This window comes from Leopardus geoffroyi, chromosome B1 (genome assembly GCF_018350155.1).
Source record: "Leopardus geoffroyi isolate Oge1 chromosome B1, O.geoffroyi_Oge1_pat1.0, whole genome shotgun sequence".
In the NCBI taxonomy this organism is placed as follows: domain Eukaryota; kingdom Metazoa; phylum Chordata; class Mammalia; order Carnivora; family Felidae; genus Leopardus; species Leopardus geoffroyi.
In genome coordinates this window covers 9,687,474-9,710,033 of record NC_059327.1, presented here as the reverse complement: position 1 = coordinate 9,710,033, position 22,560 = coordinate 9,687,474, and positions in this window count along the sequence as shown.

Sequence of the window (22,560 nt, the reverse complement as noted above, 5' to 3'; positions counted from 1 at the left end):
ATGAACTTTCACTTTAGAAACATAAAATTTGATAAATGTTTGCTTTCTAACCAGAAATCTGGCTAAAATTGTTTGTATATTAATCATCACTGTAGCTAAAAAGCTTTATAATGAATAAGTAAGGATATCAAAACCCGTAGACACAAACACTACTTGAGAAACTATAAACTAGGAAAATTCTCAGGTATTTCAAGGATGAATACAACAAAACGAAATTGTGCAACAAAATTGGCCCACAAAAAGCATATGAAACCATAAATAGGAAAATGATTGCCCTCAAATTTCTGTGAATAAAAGGCCACTGGTGAAAAGTATTTACAATAGGAAATGTTAAACTAATTTTCTTAATTAAAAGCAAAATTTGAATATATGTTGAAAAGTTTATTTGTATTTTCTCCAACTTCCTGATCCATCTGAAGTCAGTTGTAGTATATGATGTCATATATTTTATATGGTCGTTAAGTAATCTATTATGCTAATCAATTTGTAGTATCTAATTTATCAGATATAAGGTAAAATAAAGGTATAATACTGTATAATAAAGGTAGAGATTGAATTTTTCTTATCCATATGTCAATACTGCCTATGTACAACACCATTTTAGAAGATTTAAAACTTTCTAGGATAGAGCATTTGAAAAAAGTAATCCATAGTAAAACATAGAAATATGTTTTAAGAAGTTTCATTGTTATATCCTTTAAATTAAATTAAATAATTAGCATTTTCCAGAAGCAAAATGAAACCATAATATTCAATAAGGCTCATATAGGGGTCCATTTAATCCAGGAGTTCGAAAATTTCAAACACTGGGTACTCATATTTTATGCTGTTGGCAAATTATGGCCTGTTTAAATTAAGTTTTCATAATTTTGACCTTCTTATTTTATCCCAGAAACTAGTCCTGTAGAAATAATCAGTGTTACAGACTGCGACTTATTTTTCTGGAGATAGACAATATATCATTTATGGTTTGATCAGGAGAGCAAGACTCCTGTGAATGACATGGCATTAGAGATTTCTTATAGTGATTTGACCTTGACCACTTGTGGGAGCTGGTGAACAATCTATGGAAGGCTGTTGCCTCTGTGTCTGGTGGTGAATTTAGAGTCACTCTTATCATAAGGGTCTATAGTTAGTAAGAAAAACTGGTCATGAAACCGAGGTGGGCAGGACACAGTGGAACACATGAGAGCCAGAACCCTTGAGGACAATTTTGGAGGTGACACATCATCACATGCAATCTGAATCTATGGAGCATGCAATCTGAATCTATGGAGTCACATGCTTGACCACCTCATCATGGAGTGACGAGTGTACCTGATCAAAGATGCAGAGAGGTTCAAAAGCTCATTATGGGGGGTTTGCTTTTAGGGCCAGTCCTGGTACTGCCTTCCTTTGGGTTCTCTAGAAAACAGAGCAAGAGAAAAATTCATGTTGTATGTTGTTGAATACAATCCTAGTTCACCAAAGGAGAGAGAAAAGAGACTCTGTCATGGAAAAAGGGAAAGGAAATTCAATGAGGTGTCTTATTAAACTAGTCACAGCCTCTCAAAATATTGCTAGTTGCTGGGACACTTAGAGAGGCCTTATAGAATCACTACGTCTTCCAATTGGCTGTAAAGGGGAAGAAGTGAATGAATTTCATTCTGGATTCTCCCTGGTGCCTTGCCTTCACAGAGAAAGTTCACTCCATCATGCATTAACTTTCCTTCTCTTCTATATTGAGTTATAAGACACCTCTGAGCCAATTCTGGGGTAAAGAAGAAACAGTGTTGTGATCACATTTGTCCTTTATGGACCTGAGTATTAGTTCTGTCTAGGTACCAAACAAAGTGGGCACAAAAGAGGCTGAACCAAAGTCCAGCCTTTATCCCATAGAAAAGACTAAAATAGCTAGCACTGTTAAATAGGGAACCATATAATAAATCTAAATGTAGGCACTTCTGAGATAGAAAGGAGTTACTATTAATTACACTAAGCACAGTAATTATATGAAGTGCTCAGGCATAAATTGGGATTGTCCTGGTCAGACTGGGACATACGGTCATCCTTAGAAGGTGAGGTAACACCCTTGGTCGTGGGTCTCTTATTAAAAAACAGTAGCTGATGCATAAAAGTAGGTGGAGCCAACTGCATCTCAAGTGCATAGCATGGATTTTGCCCACACTGTGAGGTAGATACTGCTACCATCTATGTCTACAAGTAAAGACACTGAGTTACAGTATTCTATCGTATATGATGGAATTTGTTGGAAGCACAGTAAAAAGAACCCTCTTTTTCTTATTTCAAAATCAACTGGTAAGAGAAAACAAGTAAGTAGATGAAGAATACAAATATAGCTCATATTGATCAAAGATAGGAATTTGGTTTATACAAAAAAAAAAAAAACAGAGTTTGGCATATACATAGAATACTCTTATATTTTAGATATCAGAATAAGATTCAATTGACTAGGTACAAGTTCCATAGGGCCACAGCATTTATCGCTAATATGGAAGCATGTTAGAGAGTCGTTGAAGAAAATGTTCTGTTTTTGTTTGTTTGTTTGTTTGTTTCTCTTAGAGGTGATCCCAAAGGAGAATGCTAGATGGATAATAATGACAAATCTAGCCAATTTCTTCATCCCAAATCCACCAGTGAGACAAAAGAGGAGTATATGAACATCCTGATAAGGTCCAAGAGTGTTAGCTGGTGAAGCCAGCATAGAAGCAATGATTAGGAATGAGATCCTCTAAGAAGAGAAGTTAAAATCGTTTAGCAAAATTATCCTATCATTTAAAAAAGGTATAGTAAGATTAAGGTGTAAATAATCTTTGCATATTAGAGGAGGGGATAAATTCCTAGCAGTGGAATGATTGGATTGAAGTGCATGTGTCTTTTTTAATCATCTGGATATATAATACCAAGGGTGCTATAAAAAGGGTATGCCAATTTGTACTCCAATTCACACAAGAGAGATATTTAAAGTATTTCACAATTACTAGAATATAAGCACTGACCAATTAGAACAGACGCTTGCACCAATTAGAACATATGGCCATACTGGTGTGTTCTACCTGAGGATTAGCCCTGCACAAGTAGGACATAAAAATAACAAATCCCTCACTCATTTGTCAAGATGGGATAGTATCTGACTTTCTGATGGGTTACCAACCTAATACAGGAAAAATGTTATATCATTGTTATTTGATTTGCATGCCTTTAGTTAGGATAAGGAAACATTTTAAAGTTTAACTTGTTATTTATTTTTAATTCTACCATATTTAGGTCATTTATCCATTTTTACTTTGTATGTTTCATATTTATAAAATTAATTTATGAGTTTCTGGAAAACTTAGGAACTTAGACTAATGCCCTTCATATAAGTTATAAATGTTCTTCATATAAATATATATGCTTATATATATATATATATTATTTTTATGTTCTATGCTGTATCATATTTTCAAATTTTTTCTTATTTTACTTAGTCATATTTTATATTACTTTATTGCTTCTTGGTTTTCTTTCTTACTTAAAATGTCATTTTACCCAATGATTAAAAATAAACCCAAATAGTTTACTGTACTTATATTTATGAGCTAATCAATATGGGATTCATTTTGGTGTAAAGATTAAATTAGTGATCCAATGCTTTGTGAAAAGAGCTGGCTACATGTCCAAATACCATTTGTTGAATAACTCATCTCTTTTCAGTAATTTAAAGTATGTCTTTATCGTTTACTAAATACTTACAAATAGCCCTATTTATGGACCCATATTTTATTTCTACTCTATTTACCAAATCCCTGCAATGATAATCATAATTCCTAACAATGACAATGCATTTAATCATTTGGTCTATCCTACAATGAAAATAAATATTGTTTAATTTCTATACCAATACCACTACTCACAAGTATATAAAATAAAGTGCATAAAACAAGTATGTGAAACAGTCACCCACACTACTTCCTTCTAAGTGTCATAACCCTTAAACCAACAGGTGCAACAGCCAGTTGACCTAATGCCTTGACTTCTATCTATATGCCACACCAATTATCTTTGCAATTATTTTTATCTTTAGAATAAATATCCCTTTGATATTTGTGTTGTAAAGTTACTTAAATTAATTCTTTGTATGTTTAGTTATTTTATGAATTTGATATGGAGTTAGGTTTTGTTTCTGTTTTAAAGATTCATTGTGAAGTTTCTACCCTCATTTAAGATATATAAATATCTTACAGTTTAGAATATGAATTTTTTAACAGGAACATCATTAACATATTTTCAATTTTCACGCACCTTCTTTGTAAGCATTTTTTTTAATTTTTGATTTATACTTTCTATGTCTTTTATATTTTCTTTTGAAAAACCAAGAAATATATTTAAATATGTTTAATTGCTTTATAGTATTCAGCACCTTGCTGGTTTTCACTCCACATCAGCTAATTACACAGTTGTAAGTCTTTCTTATTCCTTTTCACTACTGCACGGAATCCCATTGTGTGGATCTGAACCAAGTGTCTGACTTGCATGAGTATCCAGGTGTTTCCCAATACATTGCCATTACAAAATCACCCACTAGAAATATATTTTTTTTATTTCTTTCAAAAATTTCAAAAGATATTTTTGGACTAAGTCTAGAAGTGGGTTATCTGGGTCCAAGGGTAAATGTATACGTAGTTTCATTGGATGGTGTCCATTTTCATTCCTATAAAGAGTTCATGAGAAGAACCTCATTCCTCACAGCCTTGCCTCTTCAGTTTGGTGTGAAATCTTAAACATTTTTATAATCTACTTGGTGAAAAAATTGAATCTTAATGTATAATTTGCATTTTTCTTATCACGTGTGAAATCGTGTTAAAGGCCATTTATGTGAACTGTCCATGTTCTTTACCAGCGTTCTATGTTCTTGCTCATGCTTCTGAAAAAAAAATTTGTTAGGATGTTTTGTTTTGTTTTGTTTTTGACTAATTATATCTCATGTTGCTATTGAGTAGTCTGATGCTGAGTGGGATTATGTAATGTTTTAGATATTTGTTATTTTTCTCTGGAAGTTTTACAAATGTGGCAATGTTCTTCCATTCAACTAAACTTTGCTTGTGTGATTTTCCTTATGTCTCCTTTGGCACTTTATGGAAACAATCTCTCTCTCTCTAATTCTGGACAGTTCATCACCATATTTCTTCAAGTAATTCCTTATCTACATTTGTGATATTTTTCCTTCAAAACTTCTATTCTCTGATTGCATTTATTTTATACCTTTCTCTTTATCCCCTCCAGCTGGTTTCAAAAGTGTTTCTCTCCATCATCCTCCATTTTACCACATTTTTTTTTCAGAATTCAGTCCACAATTTTCCTCATCTGTGTTGTCTTTCACATCAACAATTAGATTTCCTTGTTAATATTTCCTTAAGTCACCTGTATGCCTTCTTGGTCTTTTTCATTGTACTAAGATGTTTACTTACTTTCCGAATACATTTATACTGCTTATTGTAAATTTCTGGTGCACACATTTTAATAATTCTGCTTTCGATGGTACACCCTGTTGTGGTTCATTTTCTGTCTTTTGAGGGTTTGTCTTTTGCAGGCAGCAGTCTGGTTACAGCCCGTAGGCTCTTGCTTTCCTAGGCCAGGCACCTGTCTTTTCTAAGTATGTTCCTGGGAGGATCTGATACCAGGGCTACCATTTACATTGAGCTAAAGGTAAAGTGTGTTTAAGAGGAAACGTGGAAAGAACACCCCCAAAACAATATTCCAGGTACAGAGAAGTTTACTAATCTCTCCCTTGTACAGCCATCTCGTTTATTTCCTTGAGCCTTGGGATCACCTTGAAACTCTCTGAGGTCCCGGAAAAGGTCCCAGAAAGGTAGAGAAATGCCTTTTCAAGAACATTTCCTTCCTGTTTTCTTGTCCCTAACTTGGGTTGTCTACACCCTGTCTGTGAAACATTAGCACCATGGCCTTGACTCTTGCCACACATCCCTTCTGCACTGAGAAGAGGAAGAAAAGAACGTAAAAAGTTCTCTTTTGCCCGTCTTCCTATCACTTCCTAGAACACAGGCTGCCCATGCTGCAGCCACTCACCCCCCACATCACCCCGAGGCAATAGGACATTAAGTTCCAAAGTGAGGTTCTCTTTTTGTGTACTTTCAGACTTTGAGTTTTCCTCTTGCTCTGTATTTTCTCCAGGTTGATTTTTGGAGTAAAAGCACTGTGGCTGATGCTAGTTCATCTGTTTTAAAGAAATAGAAGACACTTCTTACTGACATTTTTGCTTCCTGGCTAGTTGTCTTTATTTCTGAATACTACCCAGATTGTATCCTTTCTTTAAAGTCTTAATTTTTTTCTAAAATTTACCTGCCATATCTGAAACCCACCCCCATGTGGTAGACCCTGAAATAGTGATTATCTGCAGCAGTGGTAATAAAAACCAAGGGATCATTGATACACCCTGGGAAGTATTAAGGGCAGACCCTCAGATATTAATCCCAGATGCATTTCAATCAGATTGTCTGGGGTCATAGTTTAGAGCCGATATGTTTCAAACTCCCCAGGTGCTTCTGATGATCAGCTCCAGTGGGTTACCACTTATGTAAACCATATAATTGAGCAGGTAATTTATCACTCTGGTCCATGCAAACATATCTGTTGTTTTTACTGTAAACCAAATTATTACCAATATGACAAAAAGGACTGTGATTGTATGACACAGAATCACACATAGAAACACATAAATACACATAGCATGATTAATGTAAGACATATATGTTGAAAAAATATTAATGTCATGGATCAAGTCTAATACAGAATCTTCTGCTTTGCTTCCTGTTTCTCAACCCTGGACATTCAGTGGTGTGTTTTGATGATAAATTACTACAGTCTGAATTCCATACTCTTTAATTCTTCCATTTAGTCCACAAATAGTACTTAATATATGTCAGACATTGTTTTAGGTGCTAGGATATAATAGTGAACAATATAAGGCATTACTCCCATAAGCATATAATGTATACGAAGGCAGGTATGCAATAAACCAGCAAATTAAACTGTATTGAGTAGTAGTAAGAGCTACTATTATTTTTAGAGAAAATTATTATTATTAGAGAGTATGACGTCTACTTTAGCCAGGGCTGTTGAGGGAAGATTTTATAAGGAACCAAAGAATGAGGGCTGCATTCATGCATGTAGGCAGGAAAGAGCAGGAAGAGTGAATGTCCCTACACCTTCTTTCTCTGTTCGAGGAACAGCAAGGAGACCAGCTTGGCTCACAAAAAGGGGGGTGTGTCAGGAAAAACGTTAGAACATGGGTTTGCAGATCATGCAGACCACATTAATTCCCAACTCCTTTCACAGAATGACCCACACGGAGATGGAGGCACACTAGAGTATCAGGATGGCGAACCTGCATTCCAGCTGGCCTGGGATCCGTGCTGATTCCTGCAAACCAGGAGGGGAGGTCAGTATCAGGATTTTTATGACACCAATTCTGGACACCGGGCTGGGAATCTCTGTTCTAGGTCCTTGTAGTTTTGGAAAAGTCCAGGAATTTGTTCTGATGAGAAGGGGGAATACGGGCTGGCTTGGTGTTTACAACATTAATTGAAAATTTCTCACCAAGGTTGCCAAGAATCTTATGGCATCAGAGCATGTGATTGTTTGAATTCTTTCTTTCCTTACTTCTCCACATTTCATACTACTGTTGACCAACTTCTGTTTTTTAAAGCTTTTTTTCTCTTATGGAAATATTCTCCTTAGCTCCTCTTCTAGATGCCCATGACTTTTGACCAGTGCTTGTTATAAAAAAAAAAAATTTTTTTTTGCTACTCTGTCTTGTGGTTGCCCCACAGGGCTCTGTCTTTAGAGTTCTATTCTTATATTACCAACTCCCTGAGACACTATATCCAGATCTATGACTTCAAATACACAGACACACTAAGGGATTGTCCCACTTTTATCTCCAGGCTAGACCTCTCTCATGAGTTTAAACAAAATTCTGCACAGAAATTTTATTTAAAAATCAAATATTCACCTTAAGATCTTTAGGTTCAGGCTAAAATAACAATCCTTTGCAGCAAAGACAGGACTCCTCTTCATATGTTTCTGCCTTTATGAATTGAACCTTTGGCTGTTTCCATGACACGAACATCTATCACTAGCCCCAATCTCATAATCCTTCATACAAATCGATGACTATACTGTCTTGTCTATTCCATCTCTAAAATATTCCCCATAAATATTATCTTCTGTATATCCCTGTTGTTGCAGCCATGTTGAAGTCGTCACGATTCTTTTTATAAAACTGTTCCAAAACAATGGATTCATAAAAGATGAACATCAAGTGTCTTAAACTTCATATGTGGAAGGAGACATGGGTGGGGGAAGAGGAAGAGGAAGGAGTGAAACACACCATTTCTCCCTCCATTGCATTTAGTGGCTAACATGAAATAAGATTTGGAGGGTTTTTCTTTGAGTCTTAGGTGCCAAATACATCCCACTATGTAAATATTTTTTCATTGAACATCTTCTTGGGCTATGACAATATGTGTTTTTCATACACATACATGCATGGATCTTGACATAAAACTAGCTACTTACACTGGTCCTAAGCAGAAAAAAACAAACAAATAAACAAATTGAAACTCTCTATTAGCACAGGAAGACAACATAGCTATTGATAACTAATTTTACTGTTTGTCAACCTGAAAAAAAAAAGATAAACTGAGAGAAGCTCAAAATTGTCAAAAAGATGAGTTTATTCAGGAATAGGAGAGGAATTACAGTCATGGGCACACAAACTATAGCAAGCTTCTGGTGCACCTGTTGAGGGTCTGTGGTCATCTATATCTATGGGTAGGAAGTATAAAGGGGAAAAAGTTCAGCTGGAGTCTTAAAACCAAAACCAGATGGAGACCAGCTTTGAAAATTCCCCAAGCAGACACAACCAGTCCAGTCATACAAATAAAGCTTAATTCAGTTTAGTCTGTGACATCAACCTCCCTGAGTCATTTCTTATTCATACCTCTGGAAGTCATAAGCAAAAATTTCCCAAGGTTGATATGAGGTAACTGCAGATAAACTCCCTATCATTTAGGAAAATTCTAACACTGTCAGATTTCTATACATCAGGCATTTGTGGGAAATTGGGTTCTCTTAGTCCTTAAGTTTTGTTTCCCTGAGGGCACATGTTTGAGATTTCCCATTGTATATCCCCTGGGTCCATGTTCCTAAAGTTATCTCACATATTTAACCAATGTTTACTAAACATGTGATAGTGACAGGCATCATTATAGGCTCTAGAAACGTGGTAGTGAATAACATAGATAAAATGCCAGTTAGCAGAAGTGTTTATTTTGTGTTTAGAGAGAGGTAATATGTTGATCTTCATTTTTTTTATTTTTTTTAACATTTATTTATTTTTGAGAGACAGAGCGAGACAGAGAATGAGTGGGGGAGGGGCAGAGAGAGGTGGGTACACAGAATCTGAAGCAGGCTTCAGGCTCTGAGCTGTCAGCACAGAGCCTGATGTGGGGCTCGAACCCACCAACTGTGAGATCATGACCTGAGCCTAAACCGATGCTCAACTGACTGAGCCCTCCAGGTGTCCATAGATCTTTATTTTTTTTTAATGTTTACTTATTTTTGAGAGCGAGAGAGAGAGTGAGAGAGAGAGAGAGAGAGAGAGAGAGAGAGCTGAGCAGGGGAAGGCAGAGAGAGAGAGAGGGAGACACAGAATCTGAAGCAGGCTCCAGGCTCTGAGCTGTCAGCACAGAGCCTGATGCAGGGCTTGAACTCACAGACCAGGAGATCATGACCTGAGCAGAAATCAGAAGCTTAACCCACTAAGCCAACCAGGTGCCCCAAGATTTTTAATGTGTCATGTTTCTAATTATATTTTTTTTCTGGGAAACACTGACTATATGTTATTCATACCTTAGGTTGTAAATTTAGAATCAAACCCTTTGTGTAAATGAGTCTGTTGCAACCTACTTACGATTCTTCCTGCCCCCGCCTCTAATTGGCTCCCCTCTCAATCCATCAATGCTTCCAATGAATGTCAAAATCCAATTTTAACAAATCATATTCCTCCCTCCTCATTTTCTCTGAGACTCCTCATTTGTTCTGAAAACAAAATTCAGACTCCTTATTGCTTGCAGCGGTAGGTTTCCTGCCTTATTTCTTGCTTATCTCTGCTGTGCAGTTCAATCTCTAGAATCCCTGACATGCTGCTAGCCTCCTCTTGCCCATCTCATGGTGATCTTTCAGGATTAGTTATTTTCACATTCCAGCCACTTGCCTGAGATCCTCCCTACCCTTGGAGTCTTCCTGAAAAAAACACTACTCAGATTTTCACTCAAATATTTTCTTCTCTTCTCTGTCACCTACTTGTATCCCTATTTCTCTAATAAGGTAGAGAAGCTCCGTGTGTGTGTGTGTGTGTGTGTGTGTGTGTGTGTGTGTTCTTAGACTATTTAGTACATTCCTGTAGTTTTATATTATAATTTTTGGCATGTATTCTCCTCCATAGGCTATTAGATTTTTTAAGACTTTATTTTTTTTAGAGCAGTTGTAAGTTCACAACAAAATTGAACAGAAGGGACAGAGATTTCGCATATACCCCTCACCCCACTTGTGCGTTACCTCCTGCTTTATCTACATCCCCTACCAGAGTTGGATATTTGTTACAATTAATGAAACTAACTACATGGACACATTTGCACCCTCCCAGAGTTCAGGAGTTACACTGCAGTTCAGTCTTGGTGTTGTACATTCTGTGGGTTTGGACAAATGTATAATGGCATTTATCCACCATTATAATATCATACCACATATTTTCACTGCTCTATAAATCCTCTGTGCTCAACATATTCATCCCTCTTCCCTCAACCCAGGTCAAACACTGGTCTTTTCCTGTCTATAGTTTTGTACTAGTTTTGTTTTGAAGACAAATAACTTATATTTTCATATTCTTGTATTTCTGTCATCAAGCTCAATCCCTGGCATATAATGAGATATAAATGTATTCCTTAAGTGAATACATGCTGGAATCTAAAATATATATTGATATATCCGTAGATATTTATATTAATGGAAGAACACAATTTCTCCTTTTGTCAGTTAAGGAGCGCAAAATTTGTACCTAACTTATGCTTGAATTTATGATTGGTAGAATAGCTCATAAGAAAGCAGATACAAGAAAACAGTATATTTTTAAATGAACCATGAAAGGAGAAGAGTAGAAACAGAATACACAGAGAAAAAAGGTAAGAGAAGGAAAAAAAAGAAAGAAAAGAGAAAGAAAGAATACAGGGAGAGAGAAAAGAGATTAGTTTGGTCAAGGGTAAAACTTAAGCATATCATGCTACTTGCCCCACACAGTAGGGCTTTCCCTTCTACAAAGCTTTGTGAGCTGTTAGATTTTCATCGTAATAGATTTACTTTATGGGCACAGTGGCTAATAAAAATATAGAATGTATATTCAAACATATATATTCAAATATTTTATATTCTATATTCAGAACATCTTTCTATTTCTGACATTAGGTAGAAGAATTATGTAAAACTGCTCAAAATATTATAACTCTAATTTAGACAATTGTTAATGTTTTATAAGGTATAAAGTAGTCTAAAAAACACATCAGTGTACATATACGCTGATGTGTAAATGCTCTGTACGTGAATCCTGATAAGATGGTTAAGGACGCAATATTAACTCCATTTTACGGACAAAGGCATGGGGACAGAAGATGCTGATTTGCATGATGTTGGTCAGGAGATGTGCCCCACCTAGTTCAGATCACCTCTTGCCAGGGTCACTATGATTCAATTCCATGGCATCACCTCTTGGCCTAAAGTCAGCTCATTCAAACATCTCCACACATTGGTTCAAATGAACTTGTCATTTGTGTAGGTCATTTCTTCCTCAGAATTTCCCAACATGTGTAACCTGAGAATGGATTCTCAGAAGGCATTACACGAATTTGTTGTGTGAAAGCTAACCGTCTAAAGCGTGAGTGAATATGATACCACATTTAACAATAAATAATTTAATTACCTCCAAGCCGATTGCATTTGAGTCCGAAGTGCAGATCATTTCTGTGTGAACAAACATTTAAAGGCAGTGAAAATTTTGAAACGAAGATGTGAAACATCACTTACTTTTTATATTTATAATTTCCTTACATGTTGTTTACTTTTAAGTACTAATTTGCTGGAAACAATTTTATGAAAGAGAAGAAAGGTTTTCTGAAATAATACTTTCATAAACTTTTGCCATTAATACAGAAATTTAATAGAGTAATTTCAGGTTTTCTAGGCTTCTACATTTAAATACATATGTATTAGCTCAAATGGAAAAGTGGAAGTAAACACTTACTTAAAATTAGGTAACTGCACTGATTTTGTAAGAAACATTTAGGGAAATATATTTTGTATTATTTTCTGTTGTTTAGTACCAGCATGAGGTCAGTGCACTTAGAGTTGGTAATTAGATAGAAGGTTCTAAAACGTATTACCCAAATACCACATTTTCCATTTTAATTAAATTATACTTGCAGACACGGCAGGTATACCTACCAAAATTAAGTTAAATTGTCCTATATATGCAATTTTGTTATTATCTTGGCTTCAATCTTTCATGATAAAAGATAACTTGGTCTACAATAGTATATTTATACATATATGAATATATTTTCTTTCCTTTTTTCCTCCCCCCTGCAAACAAAATGGTCCCAAATAAGAGCAAAAGAGAAGGTGCTAAAATGAATGGCATGACTTTTTAAAGTTTTTTTTTTAATTTTTATTTATTTGAGAGGGAGAGGGTGAGTGGTGAAAGGGGGACAGGGAGAGGGAGAGGGAGTTGGAGAGGGAGAGACAGAGACAGAGACAGAGAGAGAATCTTAAGCAGTCTCCACGCTCAGCAGGATGGCTTGGGGTTTGATCCCATGACCCCGGAATCATGACCTGAGCCGAAATCAAGAGTCAGACACTCAACCGAGACACCCAGGTGCCCCCCAAAATTGCATCCTTTAAACTTAAACCTCTCTTTTAGGCAGTATTTCCCAGAGTATGATACTGGGAACATTTGCCTTGAAATCATGTGGGAATTTGTTACAATTTTCTTCTCGATCCTATCACAAATTTGAATTCTAATCTCTGGGTATAGAATCCAAGTATTTATATTTTTAGCAGAATCAGAGGTAAAACTCGATAACTAACAGGATAACTTATCGACTGAATATCAAATGAATCATCTCCAAAACTTCCTATCTCACTTAGAGAAGGTATGCTAGCTATAAAAGTAGCTAGGAGGCTGTGGGGCTAAATAGGAATAAATTCATACTCTTCTAGTAAGCCCAGCAAAACATGGAAACTTAGGAATTTCTGTGTTTAATTTATGGAAACTTATGTTGAAATTGCATAAATAATTAATGCTGATGTGAGAAGGAATTGTTAGGAGAACTGAGACCACTAAAAATGGTGGGTTTAGTGAAATTAAAATACAACTTTACTGAACTGGTTTACTTACCCATTTTGAGCCATCTTCTCATCATTCAAAGATCAACAATTGGTGTCTGCTTCATGGAGCCATTGAGAAGTGAGATCATGTGACTGGGAGTGCCTGATATAGAGGATATATCCTCTCTCTCACTCTGACAATATAAGTGTATGTGTTCTATAAACTGTGTGTATGGGCAAGCATCTATATAAACATTTTGTAAATTAACTGCAGTAGGAGTAAAACTGTCATGATGAAACTTTCTCTTTGAGTAAAATGGAACAGTGTTTGTAGGTTGCTCTATTAAATAGAGAAATCTATTTGTTACTTGACCAAATGTAACATTTAACAATAAGCATTATTCTGTTTTTCTCTTCATTATCTGTCTATGACCATTTGTCTTAGGTTTCAGAAAAGAAATTACCCACATGCATGGCAGTGTCTGATTTTACTACTGAATCTCTGAAGTATTCCAGTTTTTTTTTTTAGCTAATGTTTATTTATTCTGAGAGAGAGACAAAGACAGAGAGCACAAGCAGGGGAGGAGCAGAGAGAGAGAGGGAGAGAGAGAATTGCATGCAGGCTCCATGCCACCAGCACAAAGCCTGACAAGGAGCTCAAACCCATGAACTGTGAGATCATGACCTGAGCCAAAATCAAGAGTTGGACGCTTAACTGATTGAGCCACCCAGGCAGCCCCCCCACTTTTTTAAAGTTTATTTATTTATTTGTTTGTTTGTTTGTTTGTTTTGTCTATTTGGAGACAGAGACAGAGTGTGAGTGGAGGAAGGGCAGAGATACAACTTTTGATAAAAGTTTATTTTGGCTTATTTCACTAGCATATTAAGCCTTTTCATCATTAAGGTGTTTTGTCATGTTGTATCCCTTAATATGTTTTTCCCCTCAAACAAGATATTTCACAATTAAAATGAGACAAAGAATGTTGCTATGAAACAAAAGAAAATCTACCTCAGCCAATTTAAATTGGAAATCGTGTGTGTGTGTGTGTGTGTGTGTGTGTGTGTGTGTGTGTGTGTGATTGTTCTCTCCTGGTAGCAGATATAAGAGGGATGTAAGATAACAAGAAGAATCTACTCTTCTCACCTCTTCACTTTTATTTATTTATTTTTCTTTCTGGACTGAGACCATTGACAAATGCAGATATCTTCCAGAACCATCCTTTGTTGCTTTTCTCCATCTGTCGGATATGGCCGATATGATGCCAGTCCACACAGGTAATATCAGGAGGTGGGAAGAGCAGAGAATCTTCACTGAATCTGGCACACGAAATGAGTACTTTTACAGAAATGAAGTGATGCATGACACAAGGCAGCTGAAAGTTGACATTAAATGTTGGGAGATTTTCAATTCTCATTCTTGGGACTCTTTTGTGGTCTGTGTATTCTCATCACTTAAACCTTATGAATGTCAGACCCACATGTTTCATTAGCTATATGGAGTAGAAATCAAAGAAGTTGAGTACAGCCACCCTAATTTGCTTTTTTATTGAATATTCAATCAAACAGGCTCATTTGGTTGCAGAGAAAGAGAGCGTTGTTTGACCTCCTTAAACCAAAACCTCAGAAATCTTTGGGACGTTTTCCTGAAGTCCCACCTCTTCTGAATAATTTCATAACTAGTGACTGTTGTCCTCCCATAATTGTTTACTTTTCATCCTGCTTCAGAAGAGACCAGAAAAGCCACCTAAGAGACTTCCTCCTAGTAAAAGATCATCATGAAACTGAATTTTGGGGAAAGATAGACTACTTGTTAGTAGAAAAAGTCAGAAAAAGGGCAGAGAAAGATGGATAAACTCATCTGTTAATACATGCCTTAATTCTCTTAACATTAACCGTATATTTTTATTTGTTAAAAAGATATATGTCTTTTAATATATATGTTTATTTAAAAAAATAATGTGTATTTATTTATTTTGAGAGATAGAGAGAGAAATTTAGAGCATGGGCAAGGGCAGGGCAGAGAGAGAGAGGTAGGGAGAGAATCCCAAGCAGACTCTGCATTGTCAGCCGAAGAGTTGGACGCTTAACCAACTGAGCCACACAGGCACCCCACCATAGATATATTTCTACATCTTAGTATTTTTTCTTCATTTTTAACTATACCTGTTACTATGTGTATTTTGTCTTTGCTTCTATCTATCCATCTATCCATTTTAACGTTTTCCAGCAGTTCTAGGCTAAATTGTTTTTCACCCACATACTCCACAGAATATCTGAATTTATCTGACATAAAATTTTCTGGCAGTGTAGGAAATCTACCAAGGCAGCAAGAATGTGCTGGATGAAGGCTACAAAAGAAAAGAAACCCGGAGAAGATAGCCCATCATTTGGCCCAACTGCACTATTTTTGTCATTGAGAAAAGTAACTATAGCTGTGGTTGATAGCCTAAAATCTAAATAGCACTGCCTCTGGGCTCCCCTGACTCCATGTGCCCGACTTTCACAGTCTGTAGAAACCTTGGCTCTGCCCTTCAGTCATTCTCTCCATAATCAGCAAGCCACCCTGAGTCACAGTGTGCCCCAAACCAGGCTTATATCCCAGAACATTACCCTCCTTTTAACATAGTATTCTCTATTTTCTAGCTCTTTAATGCAGGTGGATTTTATGTTTGTCCAGATTATCTACTTGTTTTCAGCTAGAGAGTAGGCTGGATTACTTAGTTAATGGTAAACAGAAATTTCAAAAATGTGCTTTTTGCTCTAAATTTCTTTGCTGAAGTAAGTTTTTATACCACCCATGATGCTTCCTTTTTACTCATGCTGATTATGGGCAGTAGTATGAAGTACATCTAAATTTTCAAAGTCTGTAGAGTGAATTACTCTTGACTCCTTCTGTGGACAGAAGTTCACATTTTGGTCCAATGAGAACATAAAGATTTTATCTTCCTCTCTGGAAATATCTTGGATGGGAAAATTCACCTTCAAATGAAAGAAAATGCATCTATCTCTACATTCATATGCTTTTAACCTTTGCCCTAATGCTAATGACTGAATAACAATTTGTAATAAATTGCAGTTTTTAAAAAAGAAAGAGGGACACAAAATTATCGTAGGGAATTAAATACATTTTACTAGTAAGAAATATCCTATTTTTATTTGAAAGGAAACAAATATATTTTTAAGGCAGTTATATTGTTAGTGTTAGACTAAACCCTGAACAAAATTAAATGCTATCACTTCTTGTGATGAGGTTGTTAATTTATGAAACAGTGCTGATTTGTGCTCATTTTCTGGGTATGGGTGCATATATAATTACAAAAGGGAAATGTTCGACCAGAAACATCTTTCTTTAGAAACAAATATTATTTTGTAGGTTTGTTGTATGTATGTAAAAATAAATGTACATTCCTAGTTTATACAACTTGTAAGTAATGGGTCAGATTGGAATTGGCATTATGTCTAAATGTAGTTAAATTATGAACATTGAAATATGGCATGTGAGGGGTACAATAAATAATGATACCCTGTTCCATGTCCCAGCAAAGGTTGGATTTACAGATGGGCACAAGAGGCAGATGTAAATTAATGCTTGTTTTATTGAAGACTACAGCCTAGACTTGTAGTCATCAAGTCCACATGTCTTGATGTAGACGTACTTATCACAGGACTTTTAATTTAATTTATCCACCCTCATACACCATGAAAAACGATCTGCAGCTCACCAGGGAGGAGCCCGCCCACATTTACTGACTGCAGAGAGGGACATGCTGTCTTCAGATAGAACATCTAGAGAGAAGATGGGGCTTAAACATGCTAGACCCTTCTGTCAAACCCAGCAGCCATATGTATCTCTGCCTTCACCAGGGGGAGAGATTAGGAGGCTGAGGCAAGAGATCAGTACTGTTACTAGGGGGCCTATCTTATTATTTCATTATTATTATTATTATTATACATAATTAAGGATATCATTGCACATGAGGCAACACATAACTACAAAGAAGTTCCCAACTAAGAACATTTTTCCCTTTCTCTTAAATCCTATAGCCTTCACTCCCCCTAAGGATGGACATTGAATACTCCGCATCTTTTGTTCTTCCTAACTACACTGAGTACAACAGTGGATATTTAATACTTTTCAAGTTAATATTAAATGAAGAAATGTCTCCTAGTGGATTTTCTGTGACACATAAGTAATTTTTAAGAACATGGACCTGTCTCTCCACTGCTATTCCTTAGAGATTCTGTGATTGTCCTGTAAAAATAATCATATAAGGGGCGCCTGGGTGGCTCAGTCGGTTAAGCGTCTGACTTCGGCTCAGGTCATGCTCTCGTGGTCCGTGAGTTCGAGCCCCACGTCCGGCTCTGTGCTGGCAGTTCAGAGCCTGGAGCCTGCTTCGGATTCTGTGTCTCCCTCTCTCTCTGCCCCTCCCCCACTCCCCACTAGTATCTCTCTGCCCCACTCCCCACTAATATCTTTTTATTAGTAGGGGCGACTCACCTGGCCTCTACAAAGAGGTACAAATTGATTTTAAGCTTAGTCATTTTCATCAATACCGTGTACCTTATGAAGAGCACCACTCAGTGTTTCCAAGAGTAAACAAAACCCCACGTGTGTTCAACAGTCTGTCAGGGACGTGCAAAACGGGAAGTCACAAATTGCGCAGAAACATGCTCTTCATAAAGGAGTGTGGTTTTATGTGCAGGCATGAGTGTCTGTATGTATATATCCAAACAGATTTTTATAATCTTTTCACAGTGTACTGAATTGTTATTAAACTCTAATGGCTCAGCAAAAATATTTGTTGAAATTTCAGAAAAATACATTTAAAAATACCTTTTAAAGAAGTTACCCTGGGAGAAATTTACAAGCAAATAAAATCCTAATAATTTAATGTATTTGGGCCTAGAAAGGTAAGATTTGTGATAGGTGAATAGAGAATTTATTATTTTTCCAAAGTTGAACCATATTTTAAGAAATGTAATTACTCCATACATAAGAATTCAGAATGGAACTGTCACAGACAGAAAAATAAATGAAGGAGAGAAATGTACTTATCCTACACTCTAACACACGTACTAAGGCTTTAAATGAATATATATTTATAAAATTGCCTCTGACAATTCACACGATCTGATTATGTGGCAGGATGCTCTGACAAAGGATTTGATTACATGGTGCATTGAGCTGTGGCTAGGAAATAATAACCTTCCTTGTTCGTGCTTCTCCTTGTTATTGTTGGAAAAGAGACAGAATAGGGAGAATTCATTTGTATCATAAACAAATCAATTACTGATGCAAGCCCTAAGATAGCATGACATTTATGTTATGCCACTGAATTTTATGAATGGGTAATAAATTTTTCTAAAGTGGATGCTAATTTTGATTAGGTCAACTGTGCTTGTGGTAAGTGGTCCATGTCACAAATCTCCACCATCTGTGCTGAATAATTAGATAGGCTTGTAAAGACATGTCTCAGGTAGAGGTGCAAATATCATTAATCATACTTTTGTATAGCAAGAATTGTCATTACTATGTATTCAAGTCCTGTACAAGAGTTAAAGTAAGTGATATTTGATTTCTTTATTTTTAAAGTTAATTATTTATTTTAGATGACAGGAAGGGGCAGAGAGAGAAGGAGAGAGAGAGAGAGAGAGAGAGAGAGAGAACCCCAAGCAGGCTCTGCACGGCCAGTGCATAGTCTACCATGGGGCTCGAACCCACGAACCTTCAGATCATGACCTGAGCCAAAGCCAAGAGTCAGACACTCAACTGACTGAGCCACCTAGGTGCCCCTAAAGTAAGTGGCAATTTAAATACGAGAGAACAAGTTTGAATTGGAGGGAGAGGAATGTCAGGAAAGGGTACAATATTAAGCTAAAAAAATTAATAATTATTTTAACATAATTATTAATGAATCTGTTCTTTTTAATATTGCATTTCCTGTTAAGTAAATGGTGCTGTGCTTAGCACAAAGAAAATGTTATGGGAAACTCCACTGAACTGTTACAGGTTTTATATAATAAGTAAGTGTGTGTACATATGTGTGTCTATGTTTGTGTGAACTGATAAAAGGTAAAGGAAATTTTATAAGTATATAAATTATATAGAAGTATATATAAATTATTTATAAAATAACTATATGAATCATATAAATATATACATTTATATATATTTATATAAATGTTCCAAAGTATACATATATATTTATATAAATATACATACATGTTATATATATGTATATATATATGTTCCACAGAATCAAAAATATTGTAGCAAATGATGAATCTCAGAAATAAGAAATATTCAATGGGAAAGATAGCAATTGCAAATTATGCATGTAAAACTGTTAAGATTGTATATAAGACAGATTGAGTAAAGTTGAAATGTATTTGGTTTTACTCAATTTATTTTTCAACTAGAAATTTGTGAAGTATAGATATTTTGTTTACCTGTGGTACCATGTCACACACACAAAAAGTTGTTCAGTAAATATTATTTAATTTTCACTGTGAAATATAAAAATCCATGTCTCCTAACATAGATAAAACTAATAATTTATGTGGCTTTCGTTAATGAGGATGACTATAATTTCTCACAGTGTCATCATTGTATGCTTTATACTACTCTTGTTGCATAGACAGATTGTGGTAGAAATGTTAGATAAGCCATTGAATCCAATCTCATTTCAGTCTATCATCTGGAACTGCGGGCAAGACATAAACTGTATTGCCCAGACCACCTTGCAGCTTGGATTCTTGCTGTACTGGCTGAACCACGGCTCCCTTTGGGCAGCTGCAGCCTAGTTCTGGGGCCAAGTGGTCTGGAGCACACTTTCTGGTTTCCAAATTGAAGCCAAGTTGTTGTTTTCCTGAAGCCAGGATTTAAGAAAGTTATTTTTTAGGGTTGCCTGAGTGGTTCAATCTGTTAGGCAACTGACTCTTGGCTTCAGTTCAGGTTGTGATCTCACTGTTGGTAGGTTTGAGCCCTGCATCAGGCTTCACACTGCCAGCTTGGGATTCTCTGTCTCCCTCTCTCTCTCTGTCCCTCCCCTGCTTGAGATCTCTCTCTCAAAATAAATAAATAAACATTTAAAACAAAAAGAAAATTATTTTTTTATCCCTAGAGTGTAGATAAAATGGTATACTCATGTACCTGGCAGTTGCCTCAATGTCGTTCTCAGTACAATGGAGGTAAGGGTTCTGCTGGTGGGCAAATTCATTAGTGATGTCCAGGATGGAATTCACCCAAGCCAGGCCTAGAGCCTGCCCTTACAGCCTTCTCAGCGATTTTGTAAGCCCTTAAATTCCTATATTCAATCAGTGAATGCCTGAAAACCTAAAATTGTTATCTACATACAAACCTTAATTTTTATATAGATTCTGTTTTCTGACAAAGTCTTTATGATTTCCTGTATCTTGGTTTTCTTATATATTATGTTCCTTAATCTGAACAGACTGGGATTTTGAAAGAGTTATTAAAAATTTAAATGCTAGGGTGCTTATTTGAATGGCTTTTATTAATACATTTTGTATTTCAACCAATACCTATTTATTTAGTTTGGGTCACATAACAGACACTGGGATGGTTACTAGAGATTTAACAGTAAATTAGAGTTCTCACTACCTAAAATATCACTGTATGTTAAGGGGAAAAGATAAAGACATAAATTAATATACAGTTCAACAATGCCACAGTGAAAATCATGTATGAGGTAAAATAAATAAGTGGGGATTTTTTTGTTTGTTTGTTTCTATGTAACAGGCAAGCATACTTATACAACAGAGACTCTCAAAAAGAGGAAGAAGGTTCTAGCAGGGCTCCCGGCTTAGGAGTCATTAAGCTGTTTGCCTGCAACAATAAACCATTTAATGTTGCTAGACTTTAGAATACAAAGGCAGGAGTGGCTGAGTAGAGACTTAATAGTCAGGCAGAGTCCATCATGAATAACACCGTGTGCTTTGATAGCTGTCTTGAACATGACCAAGGAGAAAGGGGTAAACACTGACACGATTTAAACTAAGAAAAAACATGAACATATGTTCATTCGAATAATAAATTTTTCGGCATTTGTGAGGAGGAGAGGTCAAGGACATGAGATTAGCAACTAAATCATTGTAGAAATAGCAGAGGCCAGAAAAAGTGAGGGATGTTTGAAGGTAATTTGGAACTTTATGTGACTGGTGCAGCACCTCAAAGAAAAAAGCTGTCTCAGATGGTGATCAAACTGTGGCCTAAGCATATAGATGTATGTTGACAACACTGATGAAGATTAAAACCAAAATGAAGAAAATATAGATGAAAAGTAGATTGGGACTGAAACATGGACGGGATAATAAATTCAGTTTTGGAAGATGTCAGTCTAAATTCACGTTCCCATGGGTTTTCATGGTATGCCATTAGATATTGGGGTTTGATTTTAGCAGAGCTGGAAGCTAGAGACACAAATGTGTGTCATGTTGCATTCATCCCAGGACAGTGCTTCAGAAGGGCACAGCCTCCATCACTTCCTCTTCTATAATTACGTCCCTAGCCACCATTCCATCTGATTGTCTCACTTTTTATATGTTAATATCTTCAACCAGGTTATAGCCAAGTTGTATCCATTAATGATTTTGTTCCATGATCTGTGTCATTTTACGTATCTCTCAAGTGGATAACATTTTTGTTAATCTTTCTGTTGATCTTAGACTTCTTACACTTTCTATGTGAATCGCTACAATATGACTAAATAATACTTACAAATTGAGTCTCTTATGTTTTTGTAATCCCATAAGTGTATTCTGCAATGGCATTCTTTTCTCTTTCACACTAGTGGAAAATTGTTTACATGAAGCCAAATTAAAGAGCTGGTGTTATCAATATTACTTACCAACAAATATGGTATATATTTATTTTCCAAACGCAATCACATTTTAGAGATATTTGAGATGAAAAATCATACATACATACAATGTGTGTGTATATGTCTGTATCTCATAGATATCTAAAACTGCTCAAACAGTTCTCCATTTTCTAACATAGCCACTTATGCAAGGTAACCCATGAGCACACACATCTGTGCACATATACACACTAGTCAGCTCTATATAGTTTCAATTTCAGTGAAAATTTGACTGCAT